This window comes from Boleophthalmus pectinirostris, unplaced genomic scaffold (genome assembly GCF_026225935.1).
Source record: "Boleophthalmus pectinirostris isolate CB_2022bp ecotype Guang Dong unplaced genomic scaffold, ASM2622593v1 HiC_scaffold_2, whole genome shotgun sequence".
NCBI lineage: Eukaryota > Metazoa > Chordata > Actinopteri > Gobiiformes > Gobiidae > Boleophthalmus > Boleophthalmus pectinirostris.
Window position 1 is genome coordinate 8,763,185 of NW_026571152.1, and position 11,873 is coordinate 8,775,057.

At 37.9% G+C, this 11,873-nt stretch overlaps 1 long non-coding RNA gene across 1 annotated transcript; it reads right to left on the reverse strand.

The window, feature by feature from the left end:
* Positions 1–3,762: 3,762 nt before the first annotated feature.
* On the reverse strand, positions 3,763–7,084 carry LOC129409548 (uncharacterized). The gene is made up of 5 exons (XR_008632443.1): positions 6,953–7,084; positions 5,553–5,636; positions 4,396–4,486; positions 4,033–4,313; positions 3,763–3,960 (listed from the first exon to the last, which is right to left on the reverse strand). It is a non-coding gene; the product is annotated as an uncharacterized LOC129409548 (long non-coding RNA).
* Positions 7,085–11,873: the final 4,789 nt, after the last annotated feature.

The window sequence follows — 11,873 nt, forward strand, 5'->3', positions numbered from 1 at the left end:
TTCCACTAAACAAACAACGAAACTGTAGCTGTAACAAAATCATTTAGTAAAATAAACCAAAAATACTCTTGGTGATATATCGATAGAGCAGCCCACAATATCGATACTGTGTCATCACATTAAACGATACGATATATCGATATTTCAATATTTTTGCACACCCCTCTACTCTTTATCACACGAAGACCACAGTTCTTTAGTTTAAGGTCATGGTTTAAGGTCAAGGGTATATTTCCTCTGTTATTTCTGGCCATTTTTGTTTTATAATTGAGTTGTTTTGTAAGTGTTGCTGTACTTACTGTCACGCAGATCAAAAGTGCGACCTACTCTGTGAAATCTACTCTGTAAAGTCTCCTCTGTGAAGTCTACTGTTTGAAATCTTTGTACGATTTGCTCTGTGTCAAGCTCAGCTAAATGTGCCTTTTCCGTTAAGCGATATGTGATTTTCGATTTGTGATTTGCGATTTGCAATTTGCCTACTCTATAAATCTCCCCGAGGCCAAACAAAGCTTTGAGTTAAAGCCCACAAAGCTTTGAAGTTTAGCTTTGAGTTCCGGAGTTGCCATGGTAACAAGGCTTTATGGAACTTTACATGTATGATGTCATCGGCGCCGTGAACCTGATGGAACTGGGAGGTTTTCAGGTTCTAGAATGTGATGATGTCATACTCCCAGACGGGGCAAGAGCCACGTTTCCCTGTTGACTGAGGCCGAGTGTTGTTAAGAAGTCACTGATATGAGACAAACCTCGATACAGTGCGCTTTCGATTCGATACGGTTCAGTAAAAAATAAAGGCTAAATCGTGGAAAATCTTTGTTAAACCACTTCTTGTGCAAAGTTCATATGAAACACAAACATTTTAATCCTCAAAACAGCGAAAATGTCAAACAAGTTTCCTTCCACTAAACAAACAACGAAACTGTAGCTGTAACAAAATCATTTAGTAAAATAAACCAAAAATACTCTTGGTGATATATCGATAGAGCAGCCCACAATATCGATACTGTGTCATCACATTAAACGATACGATATATCGATATTTCAATATTTTTGCACACCCCTCTACTCTTTATCACACTGTACTTTGCCACGAAATATCCAAAAGGTAAACGCACAAATGTTAAACCTGGTATTGAAATGATTAAAAAACTCACTGTTAGAACACAATGGCCACGTTCACATGATGTTTTTTTAATTGTTCTGGATTAAATTGTTTGGACTTAAAATATTTTCCTTGGAGTTTACATGGAAATAATAATTCTGAATATCTGGGTTTCACGTGACATTACAGGGCGACGTTTGTCAGCACGCAAAATCAGATGGAGGGCAAGAAGTGAACCGACTGGAGGGAAATGCCGATGTGTTGTGCAGTTTACGGCTGTGCCAATTGTTCTAACCGAGAGAAGGAAAAGCGATTTTTTTAGAGTACCGAAGATAGTCGTCCACAAAGGTCAGAAATGGGAAAAGCTGACAGAACAACGCCATAAAAAGTGGATTACAAACTAGAGCCCGACCGATATGGATTTTGCTGTGGCCGATATGAAACCGATATAATGGGAGTTGGCGCTGCCGATAGCAGATATAATCACCGATATATTTAGTGATGTAAAAATTCACTGTAAATGTTGAATTGTTTAAAAAACTTAGGTTTGGCTCTGGTGGATTTTAATTGGGTTTATTTAGGCAACATTTATTGTTATTCTGCCTCTTTACATCATATTTACAGACAGTAGGTTGGTTTAATGGCATTTTTGCATCACATTCTAGACACTAGTGATGGGTATTCCAGTTCTTTTTAGAGAACCGGCTCTTTTGGCTCGGCTCACTAAAAGCTGCTGGTTCTTTTGGCTCCCAAGTGGCTCTTCAGATTGTTTTGTTGCAAGCAGGACTGAATCAGGACTGAACCAGGTCTAAACCAGGACTGAAAAAGGACTAAACCGGGACTTATTTATTTTATGCTAAACTACAGTCAAATATGCTCGTTTTTTTAATTTTTATTTTCTTTAATCCTACGTACACGCAAATTTCTCAAAGTTTCGTTTTTAGCCGCTGCCGCTGTCATACCACGAATCACGCGGCGTGAAGAGAAAAAAAGTGAGAGAAAGAGAAAACACGGCTCCCAATAAGGATCAGGCTCCCGTCGTTCCCTTCAAAGAGCCGGTTCTAAGAGTCGTTTCGTTCGCGACGGACCCATAACTAGTAAAGAAAGTAGCGCTATTAGCCTTTAGCCGTAAATACGTGCGCGCCGCGGTAATTAATTATATGCGCAAATGTCATAATTCACACGTCTGTTCACAGCTCATTTACATATCAGTGCAGGTCCAGTAGCAAATATATGGCCAACATAGTCACTTTAGAACAGACCAATAGAAAACAGTATGTTTATGTGCGGGAGCTACAGCAGCTAACCCATAACAAATGACAAAAACTAGCTTCAGAGTCGACATATTTCCAACACTCACCGCTCATACAGGCTCCTCCCACATCACAAATCTGCACTAATAAATGTCCTTTTAATCCAGACTCAAACCGATTGTCCGTAAAAAGAATATAATCTCAGTGTTTGGATCTGTGTCTGCAGGTCTAAACAAACACATGTGAGTGACGCGACTCTGTGGTGTGTTCAGGGACAGTACAGACACACACAGACAAATGACTCCGTAGATAAATACTGATGTGGAGCCACATATTAGGACATTTATCTGTCTGTAAATTGGATTAAATGAACAGAATGTAGAGAGTCTAAGCTTTATAACGAGGTATAACATGCCCATGTGAAATATCGGCCCCTATCAGCACGCATATCGGCCGATAGCCGATATGCCTAAAGTTGCCCATATCCGCCGATAATATCGGCCAACCGATATATCGGTCGGGCTCTATTACAAACCTACGTTTGCGGTCGGGAGGAGCAGAATCCGCAAATGCTCGTGTCTGCAGTGAACACTTCGTCAAAGGTTTGTTACAAAGCTAAATTGTTGTTTGTGGTTTACCTAAACATAAATGAATCATTAACGACTAACGATGTTTGTTGTCATTAAATAGTTCGGATAGATCGGTTACTGCCGATACACTGGGGTCCGGTCAAGCGGTAACGGAGGGAAACGGGTAGATTTTTGACATTCAAATAGTTCTCATTCAGAAACTAGAGGGACTATTGAAATAAGTAAAGTATCAGAATGTAGGAAAGAGTTAACACTCCAACAGGGTAAAGTTAAACCTGTGATATTCTTTCAAGTTGTTGACAAAAAATTTAAAAACTCATGTCGGTAACGGAGGGAATGGTCCAAATGAGTTCAGATTTGACATGTCACATCTACAGACATAGCTTCACTCAAATCTTCCATGTTTTTGGGATACTCCTTACGGTTCGCCCGTAGCACGCCGGATTGGGAATTGGGAATTAAATTTTGTGCATCATTACAAGCAAAAAAGTCTATTATGGACATGGGGCATTTTCCATGGTTAGCCAGTAGGGGCGCAATGACTCCCCTAACAAATATTTTAAAAATGATTACACACATAGTCTTAGTTCGATTGTGCTGAAATTTGAAACACTAATGCGTGATCTCAGCAGATATAATACACTATAAAATATATGAAATGTGTGTAGTTTTGGTTGTTTTTTTTGTTTTTTTAAGTCTTTATTGAATCACATTTGGATACACAAACATTTAAATAGTTATAAAAGTAAATCCACAAATATTTTCCATATTTACATATAAAATTGTATTTTCAGTAAAAATTGTATTTTCAGGGGTAAGTCAGCATTCTTTCTTTTCTCAGCTTTGGCTGGTCACTGCTCAGTGGTGCTCAGCACAACTTGTTCAGGCACAGATTCTTCATCAGGCACATCTTCTTCAGGCATTTTTTTGGGGCTCCTTCAGTCTCAAAACAGCTGCAGAGGGGGGATTCGTGGAGAATGAAAGTTCAGTCTTGTCTATTTTTCTTCCTCTACATCTAATGACAGAGCATTTGATTTAGAACAGTTCTTATTTAAAGTTTCAATTAAATAATGAAAGGCTTAATTACCACTTGTGAAAAGAAGTTCCAGGACTTCTTGATTTTAAAAAAAAGTTTTTGTAGATCCTGCTGTTTTCTAAAAATCTCCTCCTCTTGACATCTTGTGTTCCAGGACTTCTTGATTTTTTTTTTTTAAGTTTTTGTAGATCCTGCTGTTTTCTAAAAATCTCCTCCTCTTGACATCTTGTGTGACATATGACACTCTCATACTTTTGTAAAAACTCAAAGCTGTAATCAAGAAACAGCTCTGACTTCTCCAGGGCTGTGAGACCAGGATCGTGCATTTGATACTGTAAAACAGAAAAAGGAAATTAAATTGAGACAACTTACAAACTTTGGTAAAAAATAGGGATTTTAGCCAGTACAACTTACATTTAGCAGGACCAACTTCCTTCTCACATCATGTGACAATTTGCCACATGCAGGTGGTAGTTTACTTGGAGTAAATGTCGCCATTCTGATTCTACACATATAAATACGTATTACATTAAAACTTCAAAATCAAAATCACTGAAATCATTGAAATCACTGAAACAATTTAGGCACAGACACAACATAGAGGGCCACTAACAAAGTTAGGGGCGAGGGGTATTGTTCTTCGTCGGTTTCTTATTTTTGGCCCTCGCCACTAACAAAGTTATTTCAGTCATGTTGCATAGTGATATTTGCAGCTGATGTCATCAACATTCCCTTGGGTGTAATACTAACTGTAGGCACTGCTCTGTCTGAAGCTCTGTAACTCAAGTTTTAACTTTAATCTGAACTGACTTAGTTGGAGCTACAAAAGGTCAGCTGACTTATACTGTTCAACAAATTTCTCACAAATAAATCTACAGTCACACACTAGATGGCATTAGACACAGTTTTTCAGTCACTCTCACTTTTATGTAAATCAAACTAATAAACAGGACTATGAACACATTAATCACAGGCTTCTGAAAATGTGTATAGGCAGTGTTTGTTAATGTTTGCATTGTGTCACGACAGCAACTGCTGAACATTCCGCCATAGATATACATGCAGAACTCCCCCAGTGCGAGGCCACTGCACAGTACTGACACCACACAACCAGTTCTCGTACAGCCTCCTCATAGCACTTTGCTTGCATAATGTAAATCCGCCCCTCCCTCGTCCCCTGTCGTATGTGCATCCAACCGTGCCCCCTTTTCCTATTCTAACTTTATTATTGTTATGCTTTAATTATAATACGATTCTGCTGAAATTAAGTTAATGTCCAGTAGAACTGACAAAAAAGACTAATATATAAACTGACAAACTAATACAAGAATCATATTTCAGAACATGTTTGTGCAGATGTAAACAACAGGGTTATCACTTTTTATGCAGAATAAGAGCAACTGTTTGTGGCTCGGCAATCTTCCTGTCCAATTTTATCTCTTGATTTTAATCAAAGTGACAGTTCTGAGACACAGTGAGCTACCGTGCTGCTGTGGATAAAGCCTAATGTGTTTAACTATTTCCTACTGTCCCATCCCTAGATTGTGTAGGCATGGAAGGCTGAGACAGACCTAGATCGAGTCTGGGGACACTCTGAGGGACATCCCTGACCGGAGCATCTGCAGCTGTGTCGTCAAAAAATGACATGGTCCCACCTAAAAACAGCACACAGCATTAAAAGCAAACCAGAAATTATTTCTAACCATTACAAATGTGATCAAGAAAGGATACAACACAAAAACTAAAAAACAAAGTGGATTACACTCACAGTCATTGTGAAATAGCATTGTCATGGCACTACAATTTCAAACTCAATTTCAATATTAAGATACAGACTTGAGTCCCAATATGGACTCTGATACCGTGGCGAAAAACTCTCTTAAATTAGACAATAGAAAGTAGTTTTCAACATTAAATTGTAGAACTTTGCCATATATTATATACCGTGTGGCTGTATATCTGTGTAATCCTCTGGTTGCTAGAGTAACCAGAGTTTTTACTCCAGGTGACTGCAGTTCCTCTGAGACACACAGCCCTTAGTCACAGGTGCTGTCAGTCAGAGGTACAAAGGTTTGGAACCACACCCAGCTACTCTCAGACACGCTCACATTAAACACAATATTAATTTGAAATGATGATTAAAGAGAAACCAAGTCTGTGATCACTCATCCTGAACTGAACGTTTTTTAATCTCTAAAGTTGTAATGTGTTTACTCTTTGTTATTGAATGTCTGAATGTCTGTACAGAGCTAAATGTTGTCTCTTGTCCTGGCCTGACCTCATTAAGGTAGAATTTGGTATTAGCGTGGTCATTTATTAGTCAAAACACCACCTACTTAGTCTCTGGTAGTAAAGTTAGATGATTAAAATGTGTCAGATGGCTTGTAATAATAATAATAATGCACTGGATTTATAAAGCACCTTTCAAAGTGCTTAGAAATAATAATTATATACATTAAATGTAATTTATACGGATAGTTTGATTAATTTTATCCTAGCATCTGTACTATTCTAACATAACCTGAATTCTTAAAATATATTCAGTGAAATGAACAAAAATGTGGCTGTTTGCTGCAGGTGTTCCAATCAGTAGGAGCAACTCGAGGGTGTTCTTGGAAAAAAGGATCAAGACTCAAGACACAACGGATTCCAGGCACTCCAAAACAGTAGAAAAAGTTAACACATCGCACGAGGAAAAATATAATTAAAAGGCCTTTATTTGAATGGCCAAAGCCAACATGTTTCGACCTTAACTGGTCTTCATCAGGGCTTGATATTCAGTGAAATGTTTAATTTGTTACGTCTTATTTTTTATTCCATCTGTCGGACTTCCCTTTTTTGTGGATTTTAGAATAAGAGTTAATCCTTGCTACGTCTTTTATTTATTATACGAGTAACGGATGTTGTTAGCTTTAGCGTTAGCTTGTGCTCGTAATCTCGACAGGTCTCAAAATCTGCTAAATAAACTCACCCTTTTTTGTGAACAGGTCTCAGTTCCAATCCACGTGTTTATCCTGCTTATAGAGCCTCATTTCCAACAAGTTTAACGTTTTGAAAAGTCACATTTCTCTTAAAAATGAGTTTATTCGCCTGAGATGAACGATTGCTATGTAGTTCTCAAAATCAGGACCCCACAAATTAACCGTTATTACCTCCGCCAAGGAGGTTATGTTTTTGCCGGCGTTTGTCTGTTTGTTTGTTTGTTTGTTTGTTTGTCTGTTAGCAACATAACTCAAAAAGTTATGGACCGATTTTGATGAAATTCAGGATTTGTTGGAAATGTGAAAAGGAAGAACTGATTTCATTTTGGGGGTGATCCGGAAGAAATCTTGGATTCTGGATCACTTTGAAATTTTAGTTAACATTGTGGTAAATGGGGTATTCTTTCTCAATATCTCGGTTAATTATTGACCAAACCCCATGAAATTTGACTCAGGGATGGACAATGGGATCCTCTTTCATATTCCAAAGGCTGATCCGGATCTGATCCAGAAGACTGATTTTATCGTAATTTATATAAAAAAAATGGGGGTAGTCCTTGGCGGAGGTCTGCGCTCTCTGGGTGCTTTTCTACTTTAAAATCTGTTTTTGAAGCTTTATAAAACGCTATGTTATTTTAGTTATGTTTATACTTCTAACTACTTGAGCAAAAGAAAAACAGATCTGCACTGCAATTCTTTAGAGCTCCCTTTTTTTTCTTTCTTTTTTTTTTTAATGTTGGTGTCATTAAAACAAAATTTAAAAAAAGATATTTTTGGGAATATTGGATGTACATCCCACTATGATGAAGTAATGTTACACTAACTTGGTTCTTATATTTGTATATAGGCTATATGTATTTGCCCCACTGTTTCCAAAAGTCTACAACTCACACACACACTTTTTCTTTGTTTCACTCGTGTCAGCGTGCGGCCTTCTTGATTATTTTTTATTGTAAAATTCGATTTTCAAAACACATTTTTAATCAAATAAAGGTTGAAATGTGATAACTCAAAACTTCTAAATAGAAAATATTTATGAACAAAGTATCGATTAAAATAACAAACCGTTGCTTCTTTTCTAACATTTGATTCAAAAATGCCTCTGTCAACTGTTATATGTTATAAAAAGTCATTTTCCTATGTACTTTAGTGTCTGCATAGTTAAAAATGCAACAATATTATTTTTATGGTGCTCTAGTAGGCAGAATTAGCTGATTAATCGTTGCAGCACTCGCAGTATTTCAGTTATGTTGCATAGTGATATTTGCAGCTGATGTCATCAACATTCCCTTGGGTGTAATACTAACTGTAGGCACTGCTCTGTCTGAAGCTCTGTAACTCAAGTTTTAACTTTAATCTGAACTGACTTAGTCAGTGACTACAGTCACACACTAGATGGCATTAGACACAGTTTTTCAGTCACTCTCACTTTTATGTAAATCAAACTAATAAACAGGACTATGAACACATTAATCACAGGCTTCTGAAAATGTGTATAGGCAGTGTTTGTTAATGTTTGCATTGTGTCACGACAGCAACTGCTGAACATTCTGCCATAGATATACATGCAGAACTCCCCCAGTGCGAGGCCACTGCACAGTACTGACACCACACAACCAGTTCTCGTACAGCCTCCTCATAGCACTTTGCTTGCATAATGTGAATCCGCCCCTCCCTCGTCCCCTGTCGTATGTGCATCCATCCGTGCCCCCTTTTCCGATTCTAACTGTCAAACACACAGGACCCCCCCTTCCCCCGCCTCTGTTTAAGACCTCTCCTATTTTATTATAAGCAGATCTCCCCTGTCCGCGGCTGTCTTCGTCTGCTTTATTCACTGTATTTAAATGAGCGACACCGGGGTCAGAGGTCAGCGGCTCTGGGTCCTGTTACCGGGCAGAGGAGTGTCAGAAGTGTCAAATGTGCTGTGAAAAGGAAATATGAGGGAGGCCATTTGAATATCTGGTGAATAGTGTTATCTGGGAGTATACAAAGAGATGGTATTTGAAGGAAAGCATTAATCATTTGCTTATGACAGTGAAGGAGCTTGAAAAATAGAGGTAAAATCCAAACATGTTGATTTATGAACTGTAAAATGGATGCTTAAAGGGGCCGTGTTACTCTATTTGCTGATCTAAGTTATAATGTTTCCTCATTAAATATACCTGGAGTTGTTGAGTTGCGTTTTTGTCCATATATTTAACACACAAATCCTGCATTTTGCTTGAGTTATTTTCCAATTTCTTGAAGGTAATAGATAAAAGGAGCTGTGAAAGTAATAGTAGTACAGTCATTTTGCAGCACTACAAAACAAAGCAAAATAAAAAACATAAACTACAACCCACATGGATCATGACCAAAAGGGTTTAGACTGAAGTAAAAAGTACTTATGACGCCAAACCTCGTTAAACAATGACAGAATTCCAAGAATGAAAATAGTGTATGAACAGCAAGTTTGCATTTTCAATTTCACTTCCGACTTTCTGTATATACAAGAGACAAAATATAAATTAAAACTAACAAAATGTAATGCATAATTCATTCATTCCAGAGCTCTATAACTTTCAAAACATAATACCCTATACATTTTTTTTAAAGGCTTCCACAGTATTAGACTTTTTTTTTTTTATCGGCACTTAGATTGTTCCATATACTAACCCCTCTAACAGAAATACAAATACACTTTAGTTTTTAAAGATGCAGTTATTTTCCCCGTTTATGGTCATACAAACTAATAATAATGTTAATGAAGGCACAAAAGTTTAACGTTTATGATCATACAAAATAAACCACAATGAGAAAAAATATAAGGATTTTTTTGTTTTTTTTTTATGGTCGTACAAACTAATAATAACGATAAAGAAGGCACAAAATGTATCGTTTATTGTGAAGTGGCTCAGTGGTTAGAGCAGCAGTCCCCCAGCGTTAGTCTGCTGGTTGTTTCTTTTTTTTCTCCTCCCATTCTTCTCATATTATGCTGCATTTTTTGAATCACTCTTCCTACCTGTCTTCCGGTTCGGTCCACGTCTAGCACTCCATCCCAGTCCCAGTGTCATATTGTACTGTGTGTTTGTGTAATGTGTTGATAGGTCCCATTTAGATTCCTTGATATGTCCAGTACATGTGAAGAAATTGACAAATAAAAGGTATTCTGATTCTGATGTTCTGTTTTTGTGTCCTAGTATGAAAATGCAGTGGTCGGAGGGCGCAGATTGGCAGCCTCGCTTCTGTCATCTGTCACAAGTCAGCTGTGGCTATAAAATCTTTCAGAACAGCTTTTACCCTATGAACCCTCGCCGACCCTGCGCTCCTTCAGCAACAGGCTCCTGGTCATTCCTAAAGTCAGGACACACACTCACGGAGAGGTGTCTTTCCAGTACTACAGCCCACAGAACAGCCTGCCGGAGGAGCTCAGGGCTGTAGAGAACGTTCATGTTTTTAAGGGTAGGCTCAAAACCCACCTTTTTAGCTTAGCTTTTGATTGAAATCTTATGCTTTTACTTGTTTCTGTTGTACACATTTAATTAATATTTATTTATTTTAGGCATATTTTTAGGATTTGCAGTATTTCCTCTGGAGGAGCCCTCTATATGAGGAGCAGTGGTCGGCTGTGGCTGTGAGGTCTGTCCTGTGGGCTCCTGGTGGAGGGATGGTGCCTTGGGGTTTATCTCTCCGCCCTGTGGAGGTTCCTGGTGGAGGTGGATGGTTCTCTACTCCTAATGTAGATGGCTCCTCTGACGGTGTTTTCTCAACTGGTTTGCACATTTTATTGTGTAGTTTTATGTATTTTAGTATGTTGTGTATGAGTGTCTGTGCATATTGGGGTGTGTGTGTGTGTTTGGGTTGTTTGGTTGTGTGTTGTCGGGCATTTGTGGGGGCTGTGTAGGTGGGTGGGTGGAAGGAAATGTGGGATTGTGTTTAATCACTGTAAAGATTTTGTGTTGCATTTTTGTATGAAAAGCGTAAAGTTTTATAAATAAAGTTTGATTGATTGACTGAATAGTCTCTTACCACCTCCCAGTACGATGTGAATGAATAATGATGATAGTGTCGTGCTATGAGAGGCTTTGACACACCTGTAAAGAGCATTACAAGTATTATTATTATTGTAAAGTTTTAAACTTATAACTAATAATAAGGGATAACTCAAACATGTGTGAATGTGGATTGTTTTTGTGGAATTTCATAACATTATAACGTCACTTAAAGCTCACAAACTCTGTTGTGTAATATAGGACATTTAATCTTGTTTATGTTTTATCTTTAAGTGTTTAGTGTGGTTGATTTAGACATGGCTGGTCAGTTATTGAGTTTGGACAGTAGGGGGAGCTTGGTGCACACTGAGCAGGAGCCTGACAGTGAACACAGAGTCCTACAGTAAAACAAAAATGAGATCAGTTACAGTGAGAAACACTGTTAATGCAGTCGTGACGAGACTGCAGTGTGACAGTATCAGAACAGCTCGGTGGGCTTTGAACATCAGAACAATCGCTGAGGTTAGGTGCACAATCAAAATCCAGTTTAGTGTGAGATTTTTGGAGTTATAAGATGACTAAAATGTCAAATAAACTGCAAAACCATTTAATTTCTTCCTGAGCTTGGTCCCTTTGATTACTAATATTTTTTAAAGATTTTGCGATTTGCTTTTCATTTAAAGGTCCTAAACTGACTTTTATGAACTTTAAGCTATATTAGAATGTTGTTACTTCCTCAAAAAAATACACACAGTATAGTTGTGTTTTGTTTCACACGTTTGAGCAATCCTTTATTATTTTGTCTACATCTCCAAACCTCAAAATGCTCTGTTCCAACTTGTGATGTCATGTAGTGGTAGTTTTGAAGTTTGAAGTTGAAGTTCATCTCTATACAGTCTGTGGTTTGTGGTTTGCATCTCCACAAACCTGACTCTTATTT